This window comes from Ictalurus punctatus, chromosome 1 (genome assembly GCF_001660625.3).
Source record: "Ictalurus punctatus breed USDA103 chromosome 1, Coco_2.0, whole genome shotgun sequence".
Taxonomy (NCBI): domain Eukaryota; kingdom Metazoa; phylum Chordata; class Actinopteri; order Siluriformes; family Ictaluridae; genus Ictalurus; species Ictalurus punctatus.
In genome coordinates, this window is record NC_030416.2 from 25,953,829 (window position 1) to 25,979,581 (window position 25,753).

Here is a 25,753-nt window from a genome sequence, read left to right on the forward strand (position 1 = left end):
AAAGAGAGAGCATTCACATAAAAATATGTGGAACAACAGGGCTTAGTTGTGCTTTGTTAGGCATTACCCCTTTAGCTTGTCCCCAAACACCTTCCTTCCAGTGCAGACCCATGCTAAGTGCTCCCACCTGAAATACACACATTTTCAAGATACCCTGCCAGGAAAAAACAAACAAACAAACAACACTTTCTTTCTCCAGCAACTGAAATTTCAAGTCAAAGGCACGGCTGCAGGGTTAAATGGTTCATAATTCATACTTCATATAGCATTCTCATGTGAAAGCATGAGAACAAGGTCTTCCATTCAGTTGAGCTACAGACAATCTATGGCTGACAATTAGATCAGCCTTAACAAGTTTAATAAGCTTAAAAATTCCATTCATATTAGCACTCCCTCATATTCAGTTCTCAAATAGCCCATCTAACCAGCGACGCATATCAGACTTATCAGTGAGACAAAGTTGGAGTTGGCAATAAAAAAAGACATTAAGGAGTATAACTGTATGTAGGAGGTGAGAAAAAGCATGAGGAAAAACATGTATAGACATGTACTGTAAATAGCAATTTATGTTGTTTTTGTAACAGCAACATATGTCTGTTAGTATGCATCCCTGTCCTGTGTGTGTGTGTGTGTGTGTGTGTGTGTGTGTGTGTGTGTGTGTGTGTGTGTGTGTGTGTGTTGTTGTTGTTGTTGTCATTTTTGTATAAACCATGTTCACTCTGGGTAAATGATTACAATAACCAGTCGGTCAAACACACATAATCTGCTTGTTTTCTTTCTTTTATTGGTTAATTTTTTTCTTTCTTATACTTTAAGGAAAAAATGCAAGAATGCCAATCACATGGCAGCAGAACAATACATAAAATTATGCAGACACAGGTCTAAAGCTTCAGCTAAAATTCACATCAAGCATAAGAATAGAAAAAGTGGTTTTGACCGTGGCATGGTTCTTGGTGCCAGACAAGCTGGTTGGAGTATTTCTGAAACTGCTGATCTCCTAGGATTTTCATACACAACATTCTATAAAGTTTACATAGAATGGTGCAAAAAACACAACATATTTAATGACTGTCAGTTATGCAGGTGAAGGCTATGATTACTCAAATGACACAGGATGTAAACACTACAAACATGGTGAGAAGAAAAGCATTTCAGCATCCATAATGCACTGAAGCTTGAAGTGGATGGGCTACAACAAATGACCAGGTGATATTTTTCCAGTCTTTACATATCGAGTTTCTGTGATCCTTTTCCCACTGTAGCCTGTCTTGGAAGACAGGAGCAGAACCAGCCTTCAAGGGTCTACAGGTTGTGCATTCTGTGATCCTTTTCTGTTCACCATGGTTGTATAAGAAAAATCTTGTAATAAACAACAAAGTATTCAGTAATAATGTATAGCATTTATGATATGAAATTCTACATACTATTCAGATGAGATAAGACTTCCAGACATACTGTGTACATGTAATGTTGCTTGAAGATGTCTGTCATGATTATGATAGACTCCCATGGGATAAGCAATCTGTGTATAAATCACAGAGATAGGAAGGTCCCCACAATGTACTCATGCTCATCACACAAAAAATTGGTATGGTTGAAAATAATGCTTCCTGGAGTGTCTTTGTACTGAAGAAAAAGCACAAAACCTCCTTTCCCACAGAAATTAAGACATAATCATTATTGACATGCTAGTTGAGACAGAATGGTGCTATTCCTATTGGTCATTTTTAGAATGTGAACTATGGTATATCTTTCCACACAGATGTACATGCAGTGTGCACATTTTTTTTTTTTTTATCTATTGACACAACGGATTCTAAAATTCTGCTAATAGTTACATTATCCCCTTACATTACCTATTTTCACATACAGTCAGTCAAACAATATGCTAAAGGTGAATCAAATCCATTCTAATCATTTTTATATATTTCAATAATTTATCTAAGAAAGCTTTCATTAGATTTCAGCTATTACCACTTGTGCTCCCTTTTCAAGTCTCGTTAGTGCAAGTTACTAGCACTAACAAAAATTCAGAAGAATCCAGAATTGTTGGTGTGTCTCAATCAGCTCCCTAGCTCCCTAGGTTATGAATCAGTATATTGTATACACTGACTCACTAAAAATTGGGACAGTGATAACTGAATTTCCAGTGACTTGACCACGGCCTTCGCTTTGTAAAATGTCACCAAAAATGAAAAACTTAAAAATATTTAAGTTTTATATGTCATATAAATTTGTTAACTTAATCACATGCATTTCTGTCATGGTACATCAAGCAAGACCGTTTAAGTCATTAAACAATTAAAAGTCATTAGACTCAAACAAACTGCGTATAGGATGTTAAATAAAGTTAAAAAATTCTAACAAAAGTAATAATTTGAGACACACCACATGGAAATGCTGGTATTGGTATTAAACTCGCAGCCTACAAACATGGCCACTGAGGACTACAATTCACAGCCATTATGTGCACTCAATCAATTTTGACCGGACTATTGATTGCCCACTCCTGGACTCAATCACCTACACACTACATAAGCGCCCTCACTGCACCTTCATTTTGTGAAGTATACGCTCTGCATTTGTTTATATCAGTTGTTATCAAGCTGTTGTATATTGATTGACATTGTTGGTTTCTGATCTCATTTCTGATTTTCTCAACTTGTTCATGCCTGCCCTTGTCCATGTTGATTATTGATCACTTGACCCTTGCCTGCACCTTGATTTAAATTTTGTGTTAGGACTTTGTAGTGTTTGCTATGATCAATAAACCTTTGTATACCTGCACTTGCGTACATACTTTCATACCTGACAGAATTATGTGTGTCACAGAGTGAAGTCGTGGAGTTCAATGACGTGTTACAAAGAAATAGCACAGCTTGCTAAGATTAAGCTTGGTCAACTGTAGTTTCAAAGCCATCGTTCCTGCTAGCCAACATTGCACTTTATGTAACTTAGTGAAGGTTCTGATAGACAAAACAATAAAAGCTGTTTTGCTTCTGTAGAGACAAGCACAAACTAGTTGTAAATAAAGGCTGATATAAAAGAATGCTTCATTCCTTAGCCTCATTTAATTAGTTAGGCTGTGGCACTGCTTTCTAATCATTGCTCTGCACACCATCACAATCACTAGCTGCTGATTTGGAATTTAAAGGCCTGTTTATATTTAAACACTTTGCTGCATCTGTCTTTTCTGGCCAGCCTTTCTGCTTTCTCTCCATCGTCGTGTAATCTACATTTCATCCAGAAATACAGCAAATTGATAATTGAAAATTTGACTGCACCAATCACAAAAAGGGTTTAGACTAATTGTGTGTGGCTGTGTGTGTGTGTGTGTGTGTGTGTGTGTGTGTGTGTGTGTGTGTGTGTGTGTGTGTGTGTGTGTTAGTGTGCGTGTTACTTGTCAGAGAGCAGACCAGAGAAATAAGGGAATAGGATACAATAAATAGATGGCCCAGTTTGCATGTTCTCCTTGTGCTTCGGGGTTTACTCAAGGTACTCCGGTTTTCTCCCCCAGTCCAAAGACATGTGCTGTAGGCTAATTGGCATTTCCAAATTGTCCGTAGTGTGTGAATGGGTGTGTGATTGTGCCCTGTAATGGGTTCACAGCCTGTCCAGGGTGTCCCTTGCCTTGTGCCCTGAGTTCCCTGGGAGAGGCTCCAGGCTCCTCCACGACCCTTTGTAGGATAAGCAGTGCAGAAAATGGATGGTTGGATGTTTAATGCCCTATAAACATTTCCTCTATATATGCATTATAAATTAGAAATTTCAGTTTAGCAAGCTTGTTCATTAAAACTGCAGTGTTGTTCTGCTGATATAACTGCAGCTTGCTACACCTGTAATAACTACAATACTGATCATTATGCTTCTAATGTTCAGATTTTCTTACAGATATTCAGATGAACCTCTTAAAATGCCGGGACATTTTGGCAGTTCCAGATTTGTATTGCTCACTCATAACTACATACTGTTTCCATTATTTCAACTGCAGTTACAGCAAAGGTCTGAATAATATGATTTGCAGTGAATAACTTTAAGGCTTTATTAAGGCTAATAAGACATCCTACAGACATGCTGTAAGATGCTACCAGTGTGCCAGTTTCTCTTATTTTTAAAGGATAATTGAACATGAACTCAACACAATCTGAGCAAGACTTAGGTTGGGTCAGGGAAAACAACTGACAATTTTCCCACAGTCATGCAACTGTTGTATGTCTGTACTGTCCAGTGTAAACATTTAACTAGCAAATGGTTAAAGAATACATGGAAACAAACATATACACTTATTCAATTATGCAGTGATATTCACATAGGTCTGTATTGGATGTGAGTTTAGTTTGTGCTGGAACAATGTAATTTTAGTACAGTAGTAAAATTTAAACACATTTTCTGGGGCACAAATAAAAGGTACAGTAGATATACATTTGTTCCCTAATGTACAAACATTATAAGTGTTTCATTAAATCTACAGCCGACTATTTGCCTGAATGAGTTAAATGAAAAATTAAACTATATTCTCTAGTTACTTTAAATAAAATATACAAAAGATGTACCCTTGAAGGTAACTTCCCACTGACAAGCCTTTGTTCCCTGAAAGAAAATACAGTTTAGTACCTTTTTTCCTTGAAAGTTATTTAATTCCTTTAGATTTGTTCTCTATAGACCACCAATTTTTCAGGAAATAATAATGAATAATAGCCATGACTTATAACCCACACAGTTACGTACACTTTGTATGCAGTCATTAATGCAGATATGTAAATACGGTGTGTACAGATATGTAAATATGGACTGTCACGGCTCACGCCGATTATGCTACTGCAGGTCTTCAAATAGTGGTTTAGTTTTAGAAGGATGGCTGTGGCGGGTTTGGGTAACAGAAATACAGGACTTCTCCTATTTTAACAGACTCATTTTCATTTATTCAAAGAAAGTGCTAGGAATGAACGAAGTATTCAAGTTGTGACTAATTCACATACATACTTCTATGCCCTTGGTTTATGCAGATCGTTATTGGTTGGAAGGCTGCAGTCAGTGACTTTGACAGCGCGTTGTGGCTTGGTCTTGGAGTGGGTGGCTGCAGAGCTAAACCAGACAGATGGAGGATGTGATGATGCTTTCAGTGTTGACGCACTAGGGGCTGCGTTAAAACCATTTTTTTCCCCAGTTGGCAGAGAATGTTCCCTTCTGCCACATTTATTCGTTGAATAAGGCATGCCCCAAGGCTGTCATGAAAAGATGACATGCCATAAAATTTTCTTTTGTGATAGGCAGAATTGTTTTTTTAATGGTGCATTACAGAGATCTGTGAAGGGTAGGTGTCAGGCTTTGTCTATTTTTACCTGGAATTTTGAGCAGTGTTTCTGCTTAAATTCTGAGTTAACAACAATAATCTACACAAAGGGAAGCGCTATATACAGTAATATGGCAATAGAAAATAGACCTCCGATCCCTTATTTTCCTTTATAAGGCAATTCATGCAGTTCTAGGTTCAAATAATAGCCCAGTGCAACATTCGCTATCACATCAGTGTCAGTACTGTATGCTGACTTTTCAACTAGAGTCATCCTATAGCGGTCCCTTTTTATTGATGTACAGCAAACAGGGTGACTTTTATAGACTTGCAAAAATATAAACCTAGAATGAGTACCTACTGTATATGGTAGGCATACTTGATAAATGTGAATATATGTATAGGTGTACTGAAACACATATCATGAAACACAATCAAAACACCCACCAAGATGAATATCTAAGGTCATAACTGCATAGAACATGAAAATAGTGGATAGTGGAAATCTGTTAAAGGTACATGCTCCCTACTAGTGAGCTTTTGAATTCAAATGCCAGGATTGCCAAAGAAGCACTGCAAGGCCCCTTGATAAAAGTCTTACCCTTTAACTACCGAGGTATAAGTTTAGATTGGATTCTGCCTTGCTGCTGAATTTTCAGTATATGCCAAATGAATGCATGAAGACATGAGTGTCAACAAAGCTCGGGTCCATCTGAGCAGTCCTTTGGGTCAACACTATTAACATAAATCTCTATATACATACTGCTTTAAAGCTTATAGGCTGGAAATCTGTGAAAAGATGCTTAATTTGCATGCTATGAATATTTCAGTGATTCATTTATGGCTGTTTGGTAAAGTAGTGAATAAATCATGGCAGTTAATGGTTAGTGATGCATATGACACCAGCTCTTCAGGTTTACATAAGCTCCTGCTCTCAGACTGTGTAAAGCTGCATCTCAGTCATGTGGCAGTGTTATGTGGCAGAGAAAGGTAGATCGAGTCTGAAATATACTGGGTGATTACATACATAGGGGAAATTAACAAGTTTTATATATATATATATATATATATATATATATATATATATATATATATATATATATATATATATATATATATATACACACATACACACACACTTTAAGAATGCCTTTGACAAAAGAAGAATGTATTGAAATAATTTTTATGGCTGGATCGGGAAGCTGTCACAAGCTTACGATGGAAACAGGTAACATGGCAAGTACATCACATACGACACTGTTGCCAAACGTATTAACAATTTAACTGAAAGTGTTACGGACCAACCGAGAAGTGAGCATCCATGAACATCCACTGACAAAAACACAACTTTAAATGTAAACAAATTTGTGATATTGATCATGTTAACCGCTTTGTACAAAAGGTCAGATTTTTCTCATGCCTAATCTCTTTTATTGAAGCATGTGTTGATGACACTCTGATGGATTTTATCTAAAATGGATCATAAGCATTTACATACACTTGTGAAGTCCATGTCAGCTCAAAAACACTGAAACTCTGAAATTTGTGTAAATATTTCAAAGATTTTCACCTAGGTTATTGTCAATAATTTAATGTGTAATGAAAATTGTTGTATTAAATTAGAAAAGAATGCAATTGAAGCATTTTCACTAGTGGTATCAAACTTTTTTGTCCCATGCTGCCACATATAACTGACACACAAGTACATCAGTAAATTGCGGCTGAAATAAGATGATTGCTGAAGGTGAGTTACATTCACAGGTACTCTCAGTTAAGCTTTCTATATATTTCTGTTCTTAGCAATATGAAGAAGCATTTATGTTGTTTTGATGTTTTTCTGTGCACATATTTTTAGCACCAGATATATCACTTATAATATACTCACAGATTTTTTTTTAGATTACTTCTAACTTCTGTGGTGCTTCTCTATGTACATTTGTATGTCTGTTTATTTACTGTATGTGTATGTTGTGTGCGAGAGACATAAATCAGACGGGGACCCCTCTCAGTTCAAGTATAAACTCAGATTTCTCCAGTGATGTGGCTTGGGCCAAGGACAAAAAAACTTTAATAAATAATCCATGAGCTTGAGCATAATGAGGGGGATTTTTTGTCTGAAACCTATGCACTGGACAAGCCACACAATAACTGATATTATGGAAGGCTTATTGCTTTCCTTAAGGCTTTGCATGTACAAAAAATTTTTCCCTAAACCCATAGTCTAAGTACAAAAAGCAAAGATGTACAGGGTGCAAAGTTAACATGTGTGCACAGTTTTACCCTTACTCCTCAGACTATGCTTGTTCAACCATTACTCTCATAAAAAGAAAAGCTTCAGTGTGACTGACACATCCTGACACAGACTTCATGATGACAGACTCACTGAAGTCTGGCAGGGTCTGGCAGAGATTAGCTTTTTTCTATATAGAACAGCTTTAATATGATAAGCTTCCTACAGCTATCCTGGGACTAGAGAAATCCTGTCAGCACACAGCATGCAGGAAGCTGCCTGTTTCCAAAAGAATGAGGCATGCAGAAGCTGTGAGAGGCCTGAAGTACAGGGTAAGATCCAGGTGAAGCCCTGAAAACAAAGCCCAACTCTAGGCAAAGACTCAGCTTCAGTGAAAGTAACCCTAGGGCTTTTTGAGAAATGCCAGACTGGGTGAAGCTTCTCACTGCAGACGGATACTCGAGGATGCAGGGCAACGATGAGGGTGGGGTGCATGGGAAGGTGCAGCTTCAGTAATGTTTTGCATTTTTGTTGCTGGACTGTGTTGAAGTGATGAATTTATCTGCTGGGCAGCTTAAACCACTTTTGCTTTGCAGGATATGAGAGATCTAGTTTTATATATATATAAGATCTAGTTTTTATTTATTTTTTTAATAAATGGAAAGTTTAGTCTATTTAGGATGTCAATATTAGCTTGTGTATGGCTCTAGTAGCCTAAAAATAAACAACCCTTCTGAAAGAGACAAATGTGCCTGTTGCTAGTACTTTCATAATAAAAGACAATATAATTGGCTGCCCAGTCAAAACTGAATCTCATTTGCACCCTAATGTGTTGCTTAGTAAACTACAAAACCATCTTTGACTCTGGATGTAAACGCCACACTTAACATCACAGGAACCATAGGAACCACAGAATCACAGGTTTTGATGGACGCTGGATGAGACGCCAGTTCATTGTGGGGCACCTTGTACACGCTCACTTACTCCTAGGGGCAATTGAGCATAGCCAATCCACTTCCTGGCATGTTTTGGAAGTTCAGAGGAAACCAGAGAACCCAGAGGAATGTCACCAAACACACACACATAGGGAGAAGAAGCAGCACTCACACAGGCAGTGACACAAGAACATGTCTGTATCAGGTTGATTTAAATAAATCATTTAAATAAATAAATAAATAAATAGACTATTCTTAAATATTAAACAAGTCTATGCCTAGTAGTCCACGTCCTTCAAAGAAGTGCCTCTCTCTCTCTCTCTCTCTCTCTCTCTCTCTCTCTCTCTCTCTCTCTCTCTCTCTCTCTCGCCCTACTACAGTTTGACCTGCCGATTGCTGCATCTCCACTAGGGGGCACCGTTGCAAGCTAAACACTTCAGTGACGAACCCCCGGGTTTCAAAGCCCGAATGTGTTTAGTGCGGACAGACGGCCGGGCAGAGGGACATCAGGACAGAGCCGCGAGCAGGAATTCCACAGTCCCTCAGCACAGAGGACACGAGACAGACCCGAGCACATCTCCTCGGAGCCTGCACTCCACCCGAGGGGCACTTTAATCTCAAACAAACAGGACAACAAGATTAAGACTTTCGGATTTATTGCACACCTTTCGTGGTGACACAAAGAGAATTCCTCAAGGACACATTTTATGAGAGTGGCAGACATTTGAACTGGAGTTGCGCACTGCTCCGAATGGACGGATTCTTCATTTAATTGCGCTTTGTGTTTCGGGTTTTCCCAGAAATCCGCGGAAGACGAACTGAACAGCTCTAGCCTGTTGAAAGAAGGAAAATTGGACATATTTTTGGACAAGTTGGCGGAATGGTAGAGGACTTTTGGGAAAGGGTTTTGAACGATTGCGTCTGGCGAGTGGAGATGCCAACTTTACAAAGGTAAACCCCCTGCTTCCCTTCCCGATATTCCTATAGACGTGTGTGTGTGTGTGTGTGTGTGTGTGCGCGCGCGCGTTTGAGAACTTCACACTCATGGTCTGATGCGTTTATCCCAAACATGGTTCTATTCCATAAGTGTGAAAACCCCATTAGAAACCGGGAATATACATTTGTGAGAGAATATTAATATGGTGACCCTGTGGGTTTCATGACAGCACATTTTACTTAAACGGAAATGTGTCCATGTTTGTTTGTTTGTTTGTTTGTTTGTTTGTTTATTTATTTATTGTTGTTATGTTCTAAACTACGCATTTTGTTTTAAACTGGTTCTTTCTGAAGGCTTACTGCCTATCGGTTAGGCGGGTTGATTAGTTCGTAGGCTATAAATCCGTTACATTTCTGAAGCTAGAATAAAGGAAATATTTCCCATGCGCAAAAAGAACACAGAAATTCACCTGAGAATGCTGCCATCTGTTTTCTTTTCATTTCCCGTTGTGAGGCGCCGCACTTGCGTCCTGTCAGATCTCCCTCTGGATTATCACCCTATGGTCTCCTTTTAAAAGTGTGAAGTCTGCCCTTTTCGGCTTGCTGTAGCCTCTCTCATTCTTATTTTTACCCTCAGTGACAGGAATGGGACGACGCACCTAACTTCATAAATATTTCGACTGGTTTGAGTGCTTTAACAGTACAGTTGATCAGAAACACGCACTTTTCGTGCCGTTGACATTTTTGCGCATGTTGGGCTTAACCGTAGAGTTTGTGTATGTAAAAAGGTTCTGTGTATACAATTAAGCTATTACTGTACAATATGTGTGTGTGTGTGTGTGTGTGTGTGTGTGTGTGTGTCTACTGCAAATCCGTTAAATCCCCTGCATGCTGCTGGAATGAAGCGTTCAATGCAGGAACGCACAAGCATTTCGTGCGTCTCTGCGGATGCCGGACTAATCCAAAAGGATGACTCTTATTAAGATTAAATCTCTCTCTTTTTTGGCTTTATCCGTAAACATTTCCAGCACCTGTTATAGATGAGCACATGTTGCATTCATGATTTCGGCTACAGAGCACACGTAAGTGTATGGCGCTGGGAATGAGAGTGTGTGAGCGCAGGCAGCAGATTTTCCCAGAGCGCACGGACTCGTGGCTGTAATGCCGGGATTGAACGATAGGGGGCTATAATAGATATAAGCGCACTATTCTAATATTACCCAAAACGGGAGACACCTCAGGGCGCACGACTAAGAGTCTCAGTGGTACATGTGCCTAACCTAACCTCAGTCAGGCGCGCGCGCGCGCACACACACACACACACACACACACACACACACACACACACACACACACACACACACACACACACACCAGGAATCTTTAGTCAACACCTAAATGATGTAGTCAGAACACTCATATAAAAATAGTACCTTTTCTTGTCATGGTGGTGTTACCCTCAAGGGTACATGTGTTGTACCTTTAATATGCATCTTTCACCTGAAAACAAAAATATAATGTAGCCTATTTTTTAAAAACGCACTGCTACATAAATGGACTGTAATTAGTCACAATAAGAGTGAAGCTTTAATGGTATACTTTGCATCTCTAACAGATACATACTGGGGGTCACAAGCTGTACCCTTGAAAGTATCACATCAGCGATAAGAAAAGGTACTGTTTTCTGAGAGTGAAGAGACAGGTTAATTGATTAAACAACTGTAATGAGATGTGATCCTGCTGAGCTGGAATGAAAACCTACTGATAAGACTCCTGACCAAAAGGTTATCATGCCTGTTCGGGGGGGGATATTATATCATATAATACATGAAGACATTTTCAGTTATTTGTTTTGCTAACAAAGTGCCAATCAAACGCTTGAACCACATGTAACAAACATGTGAATCCATGCATAATGTAGAAAAAGCAGATAAATGAAAAGAAACAGGCACAAAAATATTGTAATATACAAAAGATACAAACAATATCTCAAAAACGGCACTGTGATATTTATCACAAAATCCATATTGTTTCATCATCTTGATCTACTGTAATGCATGACACATTCATATTTAGTGGAATTAAAAATATAGTAGAAAATGTATTTTTTTAATGTATTGTGATTGTGTTATCCATAATAATAGTAATAAAAACAGCAACAACAATAATACTTGTGAAAAATGTATTGTTATTAATATGTTGTTATTATAGCTATAATAGCTTTAATAATGTTAATAGTTCTATACACTATAAAAATGCTGCTTTCAATTAAAAAAGCATAAAATTCATTGATTCTGTTAAAACATGCTTTTTGTTTGTCACTGGGTTATTTCCAGCTGCAAAGATGAACAGCACAAAACTCTTACCCTATGGTCCCAGATGTTTGGCAAGCTTGGTTTTCTTTTTTAATCTAAAGCAGAAGGAGAGAGGGATACATTAAGAATAAAAATAGCCTTTGCAAGAGTAGCGTGACAGCACAGTTTTAATCACAGAAGGGGATGAGATGGGGCACGCCGGCACAGTTGGCTTTTGGAGGGCAGCCATGCGTACCTTTCAGCCTAGATGCCTCGCTTTGTTTTTGTGCCTCCTGCCTCCTCAGACCCTGCTCTCTCTCTCTCTCTCTCTCTCTCTCTCTCTTTCTCTCCTGCCAACCCACTGTTATCTTCCCCACTTTTGCCATTTAGGCGCCTTCACCTTCACAGCAGACCCCTAGCTGCAGGCAGGACCATAAAGAGAGAAAGGGCTAACTTTGTGTAAATATATATTTCCATAAAACATGCCCAGCAAATACATTCCTCATTCTTCCTTGCAAACATCAGCATACAGGCTTGAGATGTACTGTAGCTCTTGACACAAAGGTGTTTTCACCTTTTTTTTTAACATGTCTCTGGAAAAAATATCAGCTCATTTCACACCGGGCTTGGAGATTCACGGCTGACAATTTAAGATCGTTTTCACTGGAACTAGAATATCTGCTGATGCTTTTACTATGTACAGATATACTATGTGGTAAGTATTGTATTTACTATTTTACTGTATTTACTAACACAACTGGGTGTGCTGTTATAAGAAACTAATCAGTGAGTGTGGTGTGATGCTGTTACAACCTCGAAGGTGGTACATCATGAAGTGTTTCACTCCTCTTATACCACAGTGATTTGCCAGCGATTACAATTTTGAATTTATTAAAAAATGACACGTTATATTTTTATCATTTGTATAAACAGTCTATACAGTCTATTTTTTGGCTTTTTTCCAAATTTGCGATGCAACTTGCGAAGGTTTTTGTGCTTATTTTGTGGAAAAACTACTTGAATTGGCGAAATTGAAATTTCACACATGACGTGTCTTGGCCCAAATCTGCAGAAAATCTGTGTTAATTTTGAAAAATTGCACGCTCCTATACTGCAGAGTTTGCTTGATTTTGTGTTCATTTCTGCGATTGCAAAATCACAAAATCCTGGAGAGACTGTCTTAAAATATATCAACTTTAAATATTTTATATTAAAAATATATCTTTTATTACTGTTTATAGTTACACTTAATGTTGTAGAACATTCATGAGACAAGTCAGTTACTGTTATTACTTACATTATAGCAGCTGTAAACAGTTGTTCCTTCACAAGCCTCTCTTTTTTTTTCTTATTCTTAAAGTTAATTTAAAAAATGCAGCTTGTCAACTTACTGTAAAAGTGGAAAACACAAAGTTGGCATGGCAGAAAACTAATTGACTATTATACCCGAGAAACATCTCTTTGCAGAAAGCGTCACCATATCAACAGCTATATATGGACCCTTGGTTAATAATAACACTCTTTATTAATCTGTTCATTTTTAGTCTTATATTATGTGGAGCATCTGCCATACAGGTTCCTATGAATGAGCTGCTGCTAAACAAAAAATAACAGAGTAGAACCAGCACATAATAATAATGATATAAACCTGCGATGTGAAATACAGCCCACAGTGCTGTCCGAGCCGTGCTGTTGCTGAACAGTAATCAACCACTTCTGACCAATCACATTTGAGAATTCAACATTGTTGTGGTATAAATGTGCATATTACGCACTATGTACAGAGTACAGGGGACGTTAGCATACTGAAAGTGTAAGTGTAATTACACTTGACTGTGAATAATAGCTGCTGTGCCTGTGAGCTAATATGGCCACAATTAAGTGCATTAAATCTGCTAATTCTAAGGCTGACAACATTGCTGCCCTGTACAATCAAAGGACATCGAGAATTTGTTCTCATTATACCAGCTGAGCTCAGACACTCTGATGAAGCACTGTGACCTTTTTGCTGAACATTTTGAGGGCTGGAATAGAGAACGTTTGGGAGCAGGAGGCAGGCTCAGTGATTTGTGGGTTAAAAACCCAACAGAAAGAGTTTCACAGCCTCTGGCTATCCTCAGCCCAGCAATCAGGACTTAACTAGATTGCATTTGGTGGCTCGCTCCTCAAATTGGGATCCTAATCAGGGTCTATGTTTCTCTCTAATGAAGCTTTGCCGGGGTGCTGGCAGACACAGAAGTGACCATGGGCATAGAATAAAGAAGGGAGGGAAGACATAAAACATTAGCTGTCCCTGTCCACGTCCCATGCCTTGTTAAAGAAGATGGCGACTTTCCACTGTCACACAGAGATGCTGAGATGGATGCCACACTTCTGTGCAATCTGCTCAAGCTGTTATTGTGAACAGAACCAAAGTGAGGTAATCCATGATAAGAAACAGCACTGGAATTACTCTCAATTGTGAATGCAATTTTAAGTTAACATTTATGGTGACTCATTGTCTTGTTCTACTACAGTATAGCATGCATAGTAAATCTTACCATGTCGCTGTTACATGCTCTAATCTGATTGGTCAGAAGGTTTTGGTTAATTTTCTATAATAGCAGTTCTGGCTACAGTGTTATTCAAACAGCTGTAATGTAAAATTAATTTTAAAAAATGTGTTGTTATTTAACAAAGAAATTTTTGATAGTAGAGTATTTTGATGGGAGAGTTTTCAGGACAGAGGAATTTGTGCTTCTCGGCTTCTCATTTCATTCCCCTTCATTTCCATCAGGCATTTATTTAAAAGTGAATCTAAAGGTTGTACAAAGTGACATTAATCTTTAGCAACTTGATAAAACTGGATAGCAGGCACAACAACTGCAGTACAACATTGTGCACTGTCTTGTTTGTTTTGAATTGAATGGGTCACATGACTGCATCACATGACTGAAAATACATCATCGTTTCTGAATATCTCCATATTCTCAGTCAATACTACAATGCGAAAATGGCATTTTCAAATTTATCCATTTGGGAGAGCATTTTCAAAAAGCACTGTTTTCGCTGGATAACAACGCTGCCTGAGTGTAGATCGTAGACCAAAATGTAGAAAAGAGAACACGTTTTCAAATTTATCCATATCCATAGCCTCAGTAACATGACAAGCTGTGACTTTCATTTATTAACCTCGATAAAAAGAGGCTGGTGACGGAAGGGATGTTTATAGCTGCTATAATGTAAATGAACTAACTTGTCTGACGGACCCTCCGCAACATTAAATGCAATTATAAATGGTTAAAAAGCACGTCATTTATTAATAAATTAAAAGCATAATTGTTGGCAAATTGCTTTGGTATAAGAAGAATAAAACACTTTGAGATGTGCTCTTATGGGAAAATAATCACTCCACTCTATCACGGGTTAATTGTCATTTAACAGCACACCCTTTTGTGTCTTATTCCTTACTTAATGAAGCTTTTTGCCTTAGTTTTTGGGCATGACTGAGTGTCTTTTAGCCCACAAGATTAGAGAGCACTAAAAATAAAGCTGTGAGGATTTCGTGAAGGAGAACACACCTCTATCACACTGTTCTAATTAAGGAGTGTAACCCCATGAAAGGTAACAAGGTGGAATTCACATGTGCAGGCGTAAATTTTGTTGGAGAGTCTTACCACCTATCTTAGCTAATTACAGACGCTAAAGTCAGAATGATGCACATCAGTGGGGATACCACAGTCCTGCCCACTTATATGTAAATGTACATGTCCTTTCTCTTTCTCAGCCACAGGACGAGTGGAAGTACTGCTGATAGCAGATGAGATAAAACACAGCAAAGGACCGAATGCAGCTCTTTTTGCGGCCTGTTCAGCACATGCAATTGATAAGCACTGATAACTCCCTGCTATTAAAGAAATGAAAATGAGCTCTGCAGACATTTGTTCAAATCAAGTCCCAGACCTTATTGGTGAGCAGATTCATATAGGATTTAAGACAGTTGCAAATGCATGCGTTTGCAAAACAGCTAACAGCTGTGAAGTGAAGAATTTGTGTTTGATATATCCTCAACTCTAATTTTGCATATGTTCTGTAGTGTTCTTTCATTTTTCAAGCTTTTATTTTCTATAGTATTCAGCACATACGCACATTCACATATAAACCGTGTGTGACATACTGGAGAGTGATGATGGTTATTGTTCTATTTCACATCCATTTACCGTTCAAAGGCCTCTGACCTTTTATTTACACTGAGTCCCTCTGAAAGCAGTGAGAACACCTCACTGTTATCTTTTGTACCATATATTTAATTATTTTTCCATTATCTAGTGATTCATTCTGCATATGTTTACAAAGTGCAACTGTCTGCAATTCATCCGAGGCTGGGAATCATTTCAATGGCTCTAAATCATTACATCTTGGAGTGCCTGTGTAATTTTACACAATGAATCAAAGCCCCATGATTTCATTGCTCCTTGGTGTCAGTTTAAGATCAGCATGTGTACAAAATTAAATCAAAGCATCTGTAATAGGACATGAATGAAACATAAATGTTCTTTTCACACTCACTGTGTTCTGCAGTGAGAACAAGGGTAGCTTTGATCTGAAGTGCATGCATAATCCACACTATCTGACATCACCATCTCCATTCTGTGTATAAATCCTACAGGATCTCAAGAGGCCTGAACCTGTGCAGTACTTTTATTAACTCTACCATTGTGTTTTTGTAACTCTACCATTGTGTTTGTGGAGCCAAGACACTACATGGTTTTACTTTAGTCCTGTGTTGAGCAAAGATCAACGTGCAGACGCCGTGCGTCTGTGATGTACAGAACCATTTCTATTGTAAAATATATTGAAAAGATTGAGAGTGGGAAAGGGGTATTATGGAGTCAATAATGTCTGTACATCAGAAATATGTGTGAAATACTGTACTTGTTATTTTATGCAAACGCTGACAAAGAAAAAAAACATCCTTCTTTTTCCAATGACCAAATTTTCTTGGGCTAGTTTCAGGTCTTTCGTGTGTTTTTTGGCATGTAATTTGGTGGTTAACCCATGTTACCTCAAACACGTTTGAACTGGTCAAAATGAAAACCGCCCAAAATGATCTGCTAGACTGTATGCTAGATATCTATGTTGTTGACTCTCCACTACCTGTTACAAATTTACTCTAACAATTCACTAAATAGTAGCCTATAGCATAATCAAGTTTGATAACCGCTCATTGAGGCTATGCCATTTATGTCATCCTGCCTGTCTTCAGGACATTGTTGCTAAGTTATGTAAATTCATTTGGAACATTTAGTACTAACTGATATAGTTATTTTTTTTAGTCTTACAATGATTGAATTGTTCCTAGGTTTAACAAGAAAGTTTACTCCTCATTTTCGGGGCTCATATGGTGCTTTTGTGATATTGTGCCAACTATTGTAATTGTCTCATGCTGTTTCGTGTGTGTTGTGGAGGAACAGATGTACGCAAATGCATCTCATCCACTAATTCCTCATTCTCTAATGTGGCAGTGAAGAAACAGCCTTTGAAATAAAGAAAAAAAAAACAACCTGTCAGTAATCAGGCTTGAATTCATCTCCTTGTTTACTATAAATATATTTTGTATGTTTTCCCTTCACCAAAAAAGAAGAAAACGAAGTTAAGACAGTAGAAGCATCTGTTCGCAGTAATGTAGCCTGTCCAATCTGGCCCTGTCAGCATTTTGAGACTTTTTATTTGTCTGAGGCAGCGCGACCTCTGTCTTTCCATCCCATTAAGTCCCAAATTCTGCACAAATGTTTTTTTTTTTTCTTGAGGCAAACTGCAGCTGCATGTAATGTTTACTGTGCACATTTGATTGTGTGTGTGTGTGTGAATGTGTCAGGACATGGGACATGCATCCAAAGGATATAGGGTGTTTCTCTGTCACACTGTGTCTTTCTGTGTCTCCTCAGAGACCATGAAAAGTCAAAGATATATTGTTACTATCAGGTTAGAGATGTTTGATCTCTCTCTCTCTCTCTCTCTCTCTCTCTCTCTCTCTCTCTCTCTCTCTCTCTCTTTCTCCCCCTCCCTATCTGGCTCTCTGAGTCTCTCAAGGATGGACAGTTTGATGGATACTATGGGTCATCCCTCAGTAACTGACAGTGAATGTCTGACTGTCAGCATTCAGATAGCAGCAGAACTCTTATCCCTCTTCAACCATATACAGCGCTGAGGTGACACCACTGTCACTGCACTAAGACTCTACAGACAGGACACTGTAACAGCTTTGCTTATTTTTCCCAAGGCCATGATGTTGAGGACATGAAACTGGCATATATGGATAAGCAGACTATCGATAGTACGCTCTGGGCTCTTAATAAGACCTTGCTGTGAAGCCAGTGTGTGAGAGAACTAACTGTTGACATTGGGTAATTATGCCCTGAAGGCCTGTTGTGCTTTATTCAGCACTGTGATGAGCAATCGCATCAAAGCCCTTCAGTTATCGAGGTTACTACACTTCGAGACAAACTGTTCTTCAAGGGTTCTTTAAGAGTTGACTGGATAATTAAAGTTTCTTAGCTTCCAAAAAAGAGTTCTAATTTGAACCCTTTCCAAGAAGGAAACACTCTGTTGTACTTTCTTATTCTATGTAGAACGTTTAAGGGTTTTCCTGGAGGGACAATCAAAGAACCCCGAAGAGTTTCAGATTTTCTAAGAGTGTAAAGATGGATGATAATGTGATAAAATGTGCAATATTCAGGGGAGCTAGCAATTTTTCAAAATTACAGCATATTTTCCCACAAAATCAAGCATTTTTGGACACAACAATCACAAAAAAAAAAATCCTGTATGGACTAATTTTATACGGTTTTATTTGTATAGAGACAAACATTTGTATGCAATGGACATTGTCACAAAGCAGATTTACAAAAATATAGATGTACTGTAGTTCAAGATGTTGAAAGAAAACAGACTCAGAAGCCCACTTGTTTCTGATCTACACAGCACTGGCGATCATGATTTTAATCATTTTAATAATTACACAGTATTACACAGTAAATCTTCACTTTCACCATGTACATTATAAGCCTGTATTCCTTCAAATATATAAATCTTTGAATCAGAATGAGACCTTAGTCGTATTAATTATCTGGGTGAACTTTTAAATGATGATTATAAAGAGAATTATACTCAAAATGTAAATACATAAATAAATATTCCAGCACAATATTCAACCACATACTGTTATATGAATAAATTGCTTGTGATCTGTGTTAAAGTAAGTAACTTTAATCTTTGTCAGTTAACTAACTTTATTTAAGCTCACCAATATTGCAGTTTGCAATGTTTCTTTATTTGAAAAAAAAATAAAAATAAATAAAAAATATGATTCCTTAATTGGGGAAGGTAAAAAAAAATCATGATCACAATTAAAATACAATGAATAGTACAGCTATAGAGGTTTGTGTTTCACAGTGAATGTGACATTGACAATATGGCTAATAATTGTCACGATTGACAATTCAACTCAACTCTTTTCTATACACTACTGAGGATGTGTAGCGTGACCTAAGAAGCTTGTTCCCTCACGAAAGGTTGCTGTGTTCCCTTCTTATCTGCTGCTGCAGCTCTGCAGTGAACACATGTCCCTTCTTAATTTATGTGTATGTTTATTCAGGCCTGTGTACAGAGACATTAGAGGCCGTTACCTCATGTAAATTCCCCCATTGATTTCTATTAGATATATATTTTCCCATTCTCTGCAAAGCAGCAGGCTAAAATAAGCTGTGTTTGGAAGGTTGGACTTGTGTAAATCTGCCTGTGACATTTTGATAGCCGACCAATGCGCAGAGGAGAAGCAAATATCATTAGAGGAGGACAGGATTAAAAACTGTCACTCAGCGTCACCATTATCAGACAAAGCAGCACGCCAGGCTCAGAGTTGTGGGTTGGAGAGAGAGCACAAGAGAGATAGAGAGAAAGTGAAAGGAAAGAGAAAGATAATTTGGAGAAAGAATGCGATGCACCCATGGGCACGTAAGACAGGTCCTCTTTTGGTAAACAGCAAGTCGTAAATATTTCAGCCGTCATGGCAGAGTGTGGACAGATGTTCCCATCTGCATGTTAATGAAGGCAGAGGCGAGAAGCCCGCACTCAATAGCTCCGTTCAACTCGGCTTTCCCAGAGATTCTCTACCCTCTATCTCATTCCCACATGCTCTCTGCCTCCCTCGCACTCTCACATCTCTTCCTCTCTCTCCCACACGGTGATTCTTAGTCCCTCTTTCTGTGTCCCCCTGACTCCCACAGTACTTGCACTGAGCTGGCATTGTGCTCCCAGCGCCCCCACACACATAAACACACTCAAACACTTGTTTTCTGCCGAGCCGCAGTGAGGTCAGTGGCTACAGTGTCTCTTGTCTTGTTTAGGAGAGACAGGTGCTTGAAGGAGGGCAGCAGGACTGTTGTGATTGAGAGTGAGGTCAAGTGAAGGTGAGTTTATGATCTAAAGTGTTGCCTTAGGGTTCCTGTTCTAGTGTATTATTTTCAAATGCTGATGTTAGCCTCAGCAAAATAGTACAAGAATCATAGCTGAGATAATCAGCAGTAGCAGCAGAATGCTCATTGTCTCTGCTGCATTGTCCAAGTGAAGGGGAAGAGTAGAATGTATTCTGTGTTCAGTCATCCAAGACAATTTAAATACATAATAGTAGGGGTAAAGGGATGCTCCAAAATTTTATATGTAGTAAATAGCATATATGCAGCTGCCATTGACAAGCATTTCAAAACGTTTCCCTGAACTGAAAAAAAACAGAACATGTAAAACCTAAAGTCTAAGGGCAGTTGTCAAATATAAACACATATTTCTTTCACGATGTGGCGTATTTCTAACCAAACAGCATATTTAGGTAGGTATAATGTAACGCAGGACTTATGAATTTGTCTTGTCAAAGTCAGCTCAGATGCTAACTAGTGTTGCTCCTTGCTAGTTGATATCACTTTGTTTGAAACACTTGCACACATGCAAGTTGACATGCTCATAATCAGAGGCTGTTTAGAAGTGGGCTCTGCATGTTTATTACAGATGAATCTTACCCAAAATCTGTTTTAATTTCAATTTGTCTTTTCTGTAAAATTCATCCATAGGACTACTGTTTCAGAGAATTTATTTTTGTTTATGCTGCCCATTGTAACGTGTTGAGAGGCAGGGAGCTAGTTATGTTAAAACCATGCATGAGCTTTATTGGGGCGAATGCAAGAATAATAATTTGAGTCCATAGCAGGTGTCCAAACACAGACAGAGAACATCAAACAAGGATAATCCATAATCATTATCAAACCACAAAAGTTGAAAACAAGAATGAATGTGTAAACTAGAAAACAAGTCTCAGATTTAATAATCCAAAAAGCACCATAAGACTTTGGCCTTATACATGGAACAGCAGGGTATACATAGACAAACTTATTCAGGGACTAACACGGAACAGGTGAACACAATCTGATAACAAACCAATGAAAAGACGGGGCGGAGACATGACTAAAAGAGGACCAAAAGCACAGGGCATAGTAAACAAGAGCACATAACTCAGTACATGTCTCAAGGTCTCATGCCTCTAATTATGTGCAGTGAGAAAACTAATCAAACCAAAATAGCAAACAACCCTAAAGTATCAATTTTGCAAGGTGTCACTTTTAAAGTGACTGGATGTAAAGTCTTGGAAACATTTCACCATGTATCTGGTGGGCTTCTTTATATAGTGTGTGTTCACTGATCACTTTTTCTCTAGAGGTTAACTAGCATAACACTAGACACTAGAGATTGTTTCAGAGCTGTGTTAGAAGGACATTGGTGTATTTTTATTTTTATTTTTTTTCCTTATTTAACATAACTATGGTATTTTCTTTTTAGTCCAAATTAGTGCTATAGACATCTACTTATATTCCTTATCTCCTCAAGCAGATGTTTCCTGTCAGTCACCCAGAATAGACTCAGCCAACAGATTGTGATTGTTAGTACTGCTATCGGAGGAATTGAACGGAGGAATTGAACAGATCCCTCTCTCTCTCTCTCTCTCTCTCTCTCTCTCTCTCTCTCTCTGTGTGTGTGTGTGTGTGTGTTTGTGGTTAAGGCAACTCAGGGAAGGGAAAACTCAAAAGAGGCTACTCTGTTTAACTATACTGTCATCCGAATTGACGATGGGCATGGAGTTACGTGACTGAAGAAGTCAAGCTCTTATTAAAAAGCACATTCTTTTGTTGCTAGTGACGTCACTAACTAACACTGCAAGCTTTTCATAAAGTGTTCATCAAGCAAATATTCCGTATGGGGTGCATGTATAATTTGGAAAGAAACATTCTCTTCATAAAGGCAGATACTGTGATTGCAGTTTAATTTGTGGCATACCAGGATAACCTAGCATTGTTTTCTTGGCCCAACTTGCAATTTAACGTGAGCTTACAGTGATTTGAGTAAATGAGTCCATCTGATGGACTCTAGATAAAAGAGGCTACTGCAGTAGAATACAATACCCCCGAGTCCTAATCCATTTCTCTGCCTTTAAAATGAAACGAGCTGTCTGGCTCATTTGATCTGAATGTGATATGGCTTGATTTGATTTGCTAGTCCCTCTCATATGTATATGATTGTGCATTGGCACAAAGCCATCATTATCTGTACTATTATTTGTGATAGAGAGGAAGGGATGTTTTGACAGTCTCTCTGCCATCTGCAACATCTCCTTTGCAAGACTTTGTATTATGAGCGATTAGCCAGTTCATCTTCAGAGCTCTCTCCAAAACACACTCACGCGCACACACACACATACACACACACACACACACACACACACACACACACAGACACACACACATACTTTCTTGGCATCCGACAGAAAAACGAAGCTAAAGGTCTTTTTTTTAAGGGCCTCTGCTTTCCAGAGGCCGGTGTCTAAACTCCCCTGCAATGAATTTGTCATTAACACCTCATAAAAATGTTGGCAATGCCATGTCTGTAATTTGCTTTGTGCTCTAGCACAATAATACAAATTACAAACAGATTTAGCTGGCATGAAACCCAAATTAGGGTTGTATTAAATGTACCAGTCATATTATACAGGAGGTAATTGCTTTCATTCACATGAAGAGACGATGTCGCTGAGTATCACGAGAATATCAGACAAATGGGGAGACAAGTCGGGCACAGATGCTGGACAAAACAAGGAGGATGTATTCACTTAATGAGCTGTTGGTTCACATGTGTAATCCATCGGAGGAGGCAATGAATTGGATGCAGTGTAAGATCTGTTTGTTTTAGTTTATGAAGTTTGTATCAAAGCTGTAAGAGAGAGATTAAGAAGTAATCTTTTCCTAAAATCTTTTCTCAAATCTTCTATTTGAAGTGTGTAGCATGAAAAAATGAACCACGTACAGTTGAAAAATATATAAACAGACAAAAAACTACTAAAAAAGCAACAATTATTATTATTATTATTATTATTATTATTATAAAAATGTTGCTCTCTAGTCAATTACCATTCTCAATGCAACATGAAGTTACAATTTTTCTACATAAAAATCCCAAATGATTTTTTAAAAATAATTTTGCTCCAAAATACAATAAATGGTTTTAAAAAGTTATTTTTCACTGAAGATAAAATTAAAAAAGTAGAAAATTATTTTTTTCCTCCAAAATTTGCTCATAAACTGTGCAAATGGTGCATTTCAAGAAAAATGCTAAAAGAATCTTATTTTTTAATATGGTCTTTCATCATTTTGGATATCAGCATTACATATTTTAGACCTGAATGTTAATTAATATTGGAAGAGGTTGTTTTTTTTCAGGTACCATGTACTTTACTTTTTTACTCATGGCATTCTTGCACATGTACATGCCATTTAATGTTTTAGCATAGAAAAAGTCCAAATTCACATGACATGCAGTTTTAAGTAATAAAAAAATTGTGATTAAAAAAAATTGTGCACAAAAGTGTTAGTGTTTTCAGTACTAGCACACATACGAAAAACCAAGAAAACATTCAAGTACAAAATTAAGTGATCAATTGCGATGTGATTGGATTTTTTTAAATTATTATTTCATACAAATCAGTTTCTAAAATTAGGTATGAATTCTAACCCTGTCCTTAACCCTAAGCTTAATCTTTGTAACAATCTTCAAATCTTCATACAAATTGAGTGACAAAAATGTTTGTGAATGTGCAGGGTGAAAGCCATATTCGATTGAAGATTTTCTTCACCACACATATGGCATGACTGTTGAAGAAGTTTGATCATGTAAAAGAGTTGAGAGAGACCATGTCCCACTGGTACATCCCCTGCTCCATCCATTTCAGCAGACAGTTAGACGCCTAATTGAAATTAGCTTCAGGTAAACAATCGTCTGGACTCTTGATGACAGTGAAAACAAACAGATCTGGGCTCGATGTGCTGAGGGAAAGGGTGCGTGCAGATACCGCCTGTTAGATCATTTTAGAAACAGATGTGGAGCTCTCTCTCCTCTCCACCAGCCGGTCTGCCTAGCTCCCACACCATGTCACTCTACACCATCTCTCTCTCTCTCTCTCTCTCTCTCTCTCTCTCTCTCTCTCTCTCTCTCTCTCTCTCTCTCTCTCATTCTTTTTTTCTTACTGTACTATCTGTGTATTTATTGCTGCAGCTACTGAATAGATGTTCTTTTGATTGTTCTCTCCATGCACAGAGTCAGTCTTTATCATTTTCTACACTGTAGAGTCAAAATGCATGCAGTGTGTTATACAAAAAAAGTCAGAGAAAGCAGATCCGACTGCCAGGCCACATGGCCTCTTTGATCAAACAAAGGATTACATAGTTTAGCTCTATTTATTCTGGAGTCAGGGCTTTTAGGGAGTAAAAGTATTTTTTTAAAAAGAGTAAATCGCAGTCAAGCAATATGACAGCTTTAAATCCAGCCCCATGCACTTGACATCTGATTTCATCTGATTTCAATAGTGCACAGTTTAAAAAAATGTAAAGATGCTACATATTTTAAACATTACTAGGACACAGACACAACAACAAAGTGGATATAATTCTAAATCAAGAGACCTGGATGAACAATGCATCAAAGCCTCATCATGCTTTTAATGATCATTACAAAGATGTAACTGTACCTTCTGCAACAAGTTCAATTGTGGCCCAATTATATCCCATAAATAAGTTACACTGAATTTAATTTCTGAAGCAAATAAAGATACAGAAGATGCACCCTTGAGGGCTCCACCCCTCTGACCAGTTATGGTTTAGCTTTTTTGACAGTGTGTATATCACCTCACTGCAATCAGTTACTGCAAAACTGGCCTTTTACATGTACAAGCTGTCACAGTGACATTAAACGGTCACATCTCACTTGGAAAATAAGCCTAAAACCATCATCTAAATTAGAAACACTGTAAGATAAACAGAGTGTGCTATAAATGTAACAGACATGCCAGTTATTTATTATGGAAATGTGTAATAGCTATTACTGAAACCTCTGCATCCCTCCTGGACATTATACCTTAATTTTAGGTATACTACTGCAGATTCACATAAGTCAGCCCCTTCAGGATTTTGCCATTTTGCGAATAAAGAAATTAATGCAAAATTAAGGAAACGCTGCAATATTCACTGGAACTGGATTTTTCTAAATTACCGCAGGTTTACTGAAGATTTTGCCCGAGACATGTCATGTGACATTATCACAATGTGCATTCAGTCAAAGCAACCTTTTGATTCATGTGTGTCAAACATGAGTACAGCTAAAAGATCTCATTTACCAACAAACATCACTGTGAAAAACCACGAAAAACAGGTTCCTGCAATTGCAATTTTGCCAATTCAAGTAGTTTTCCACAAAAAAGCACAAAAAAGTTGCATTGCATAAGTTTGAATGAATTTGGGACATGCACTTAGTTTCAGAGACCAATAGAACATAATCAGTGTTACACAACAAAAACAAAGAACTTACTTCTGGCTAGATAACACTGGTAGCACTGCACTATTATAACAGTATAATCATATAATAAAAAGAGTTATTTAACCAAGGTATTGGGAAAAACAGAGTGCTTCCATTGTACTTGGGATTAAATTTCAAA

At 37.9% G+C, this 25,753-nt stretch overlaps 1 protein-coding gene across 1 annotated transcript in view; it reads left to right on the plus strand.

Moving 5' to 3' along the window:
* Window positions 1–8,945: 8,945 nt before the first annotated feature.
* The window catches only part of adgrb1a (adhesion G protein-coupled receptor B1a), a 95,826-nt gene continuing 79,018 nt past the window's right edge, over window positions 8,946–25,753 (plus strand). The window contains exon 1 of the mRNA XM_017486931.3: window positions 8,946–9,409. The gene's annotated coding sequence lies outside the window, so the exon portion shown is untranslated. The remainder of the gene's footprint in view (window positions 9,410–25,753) is intronic.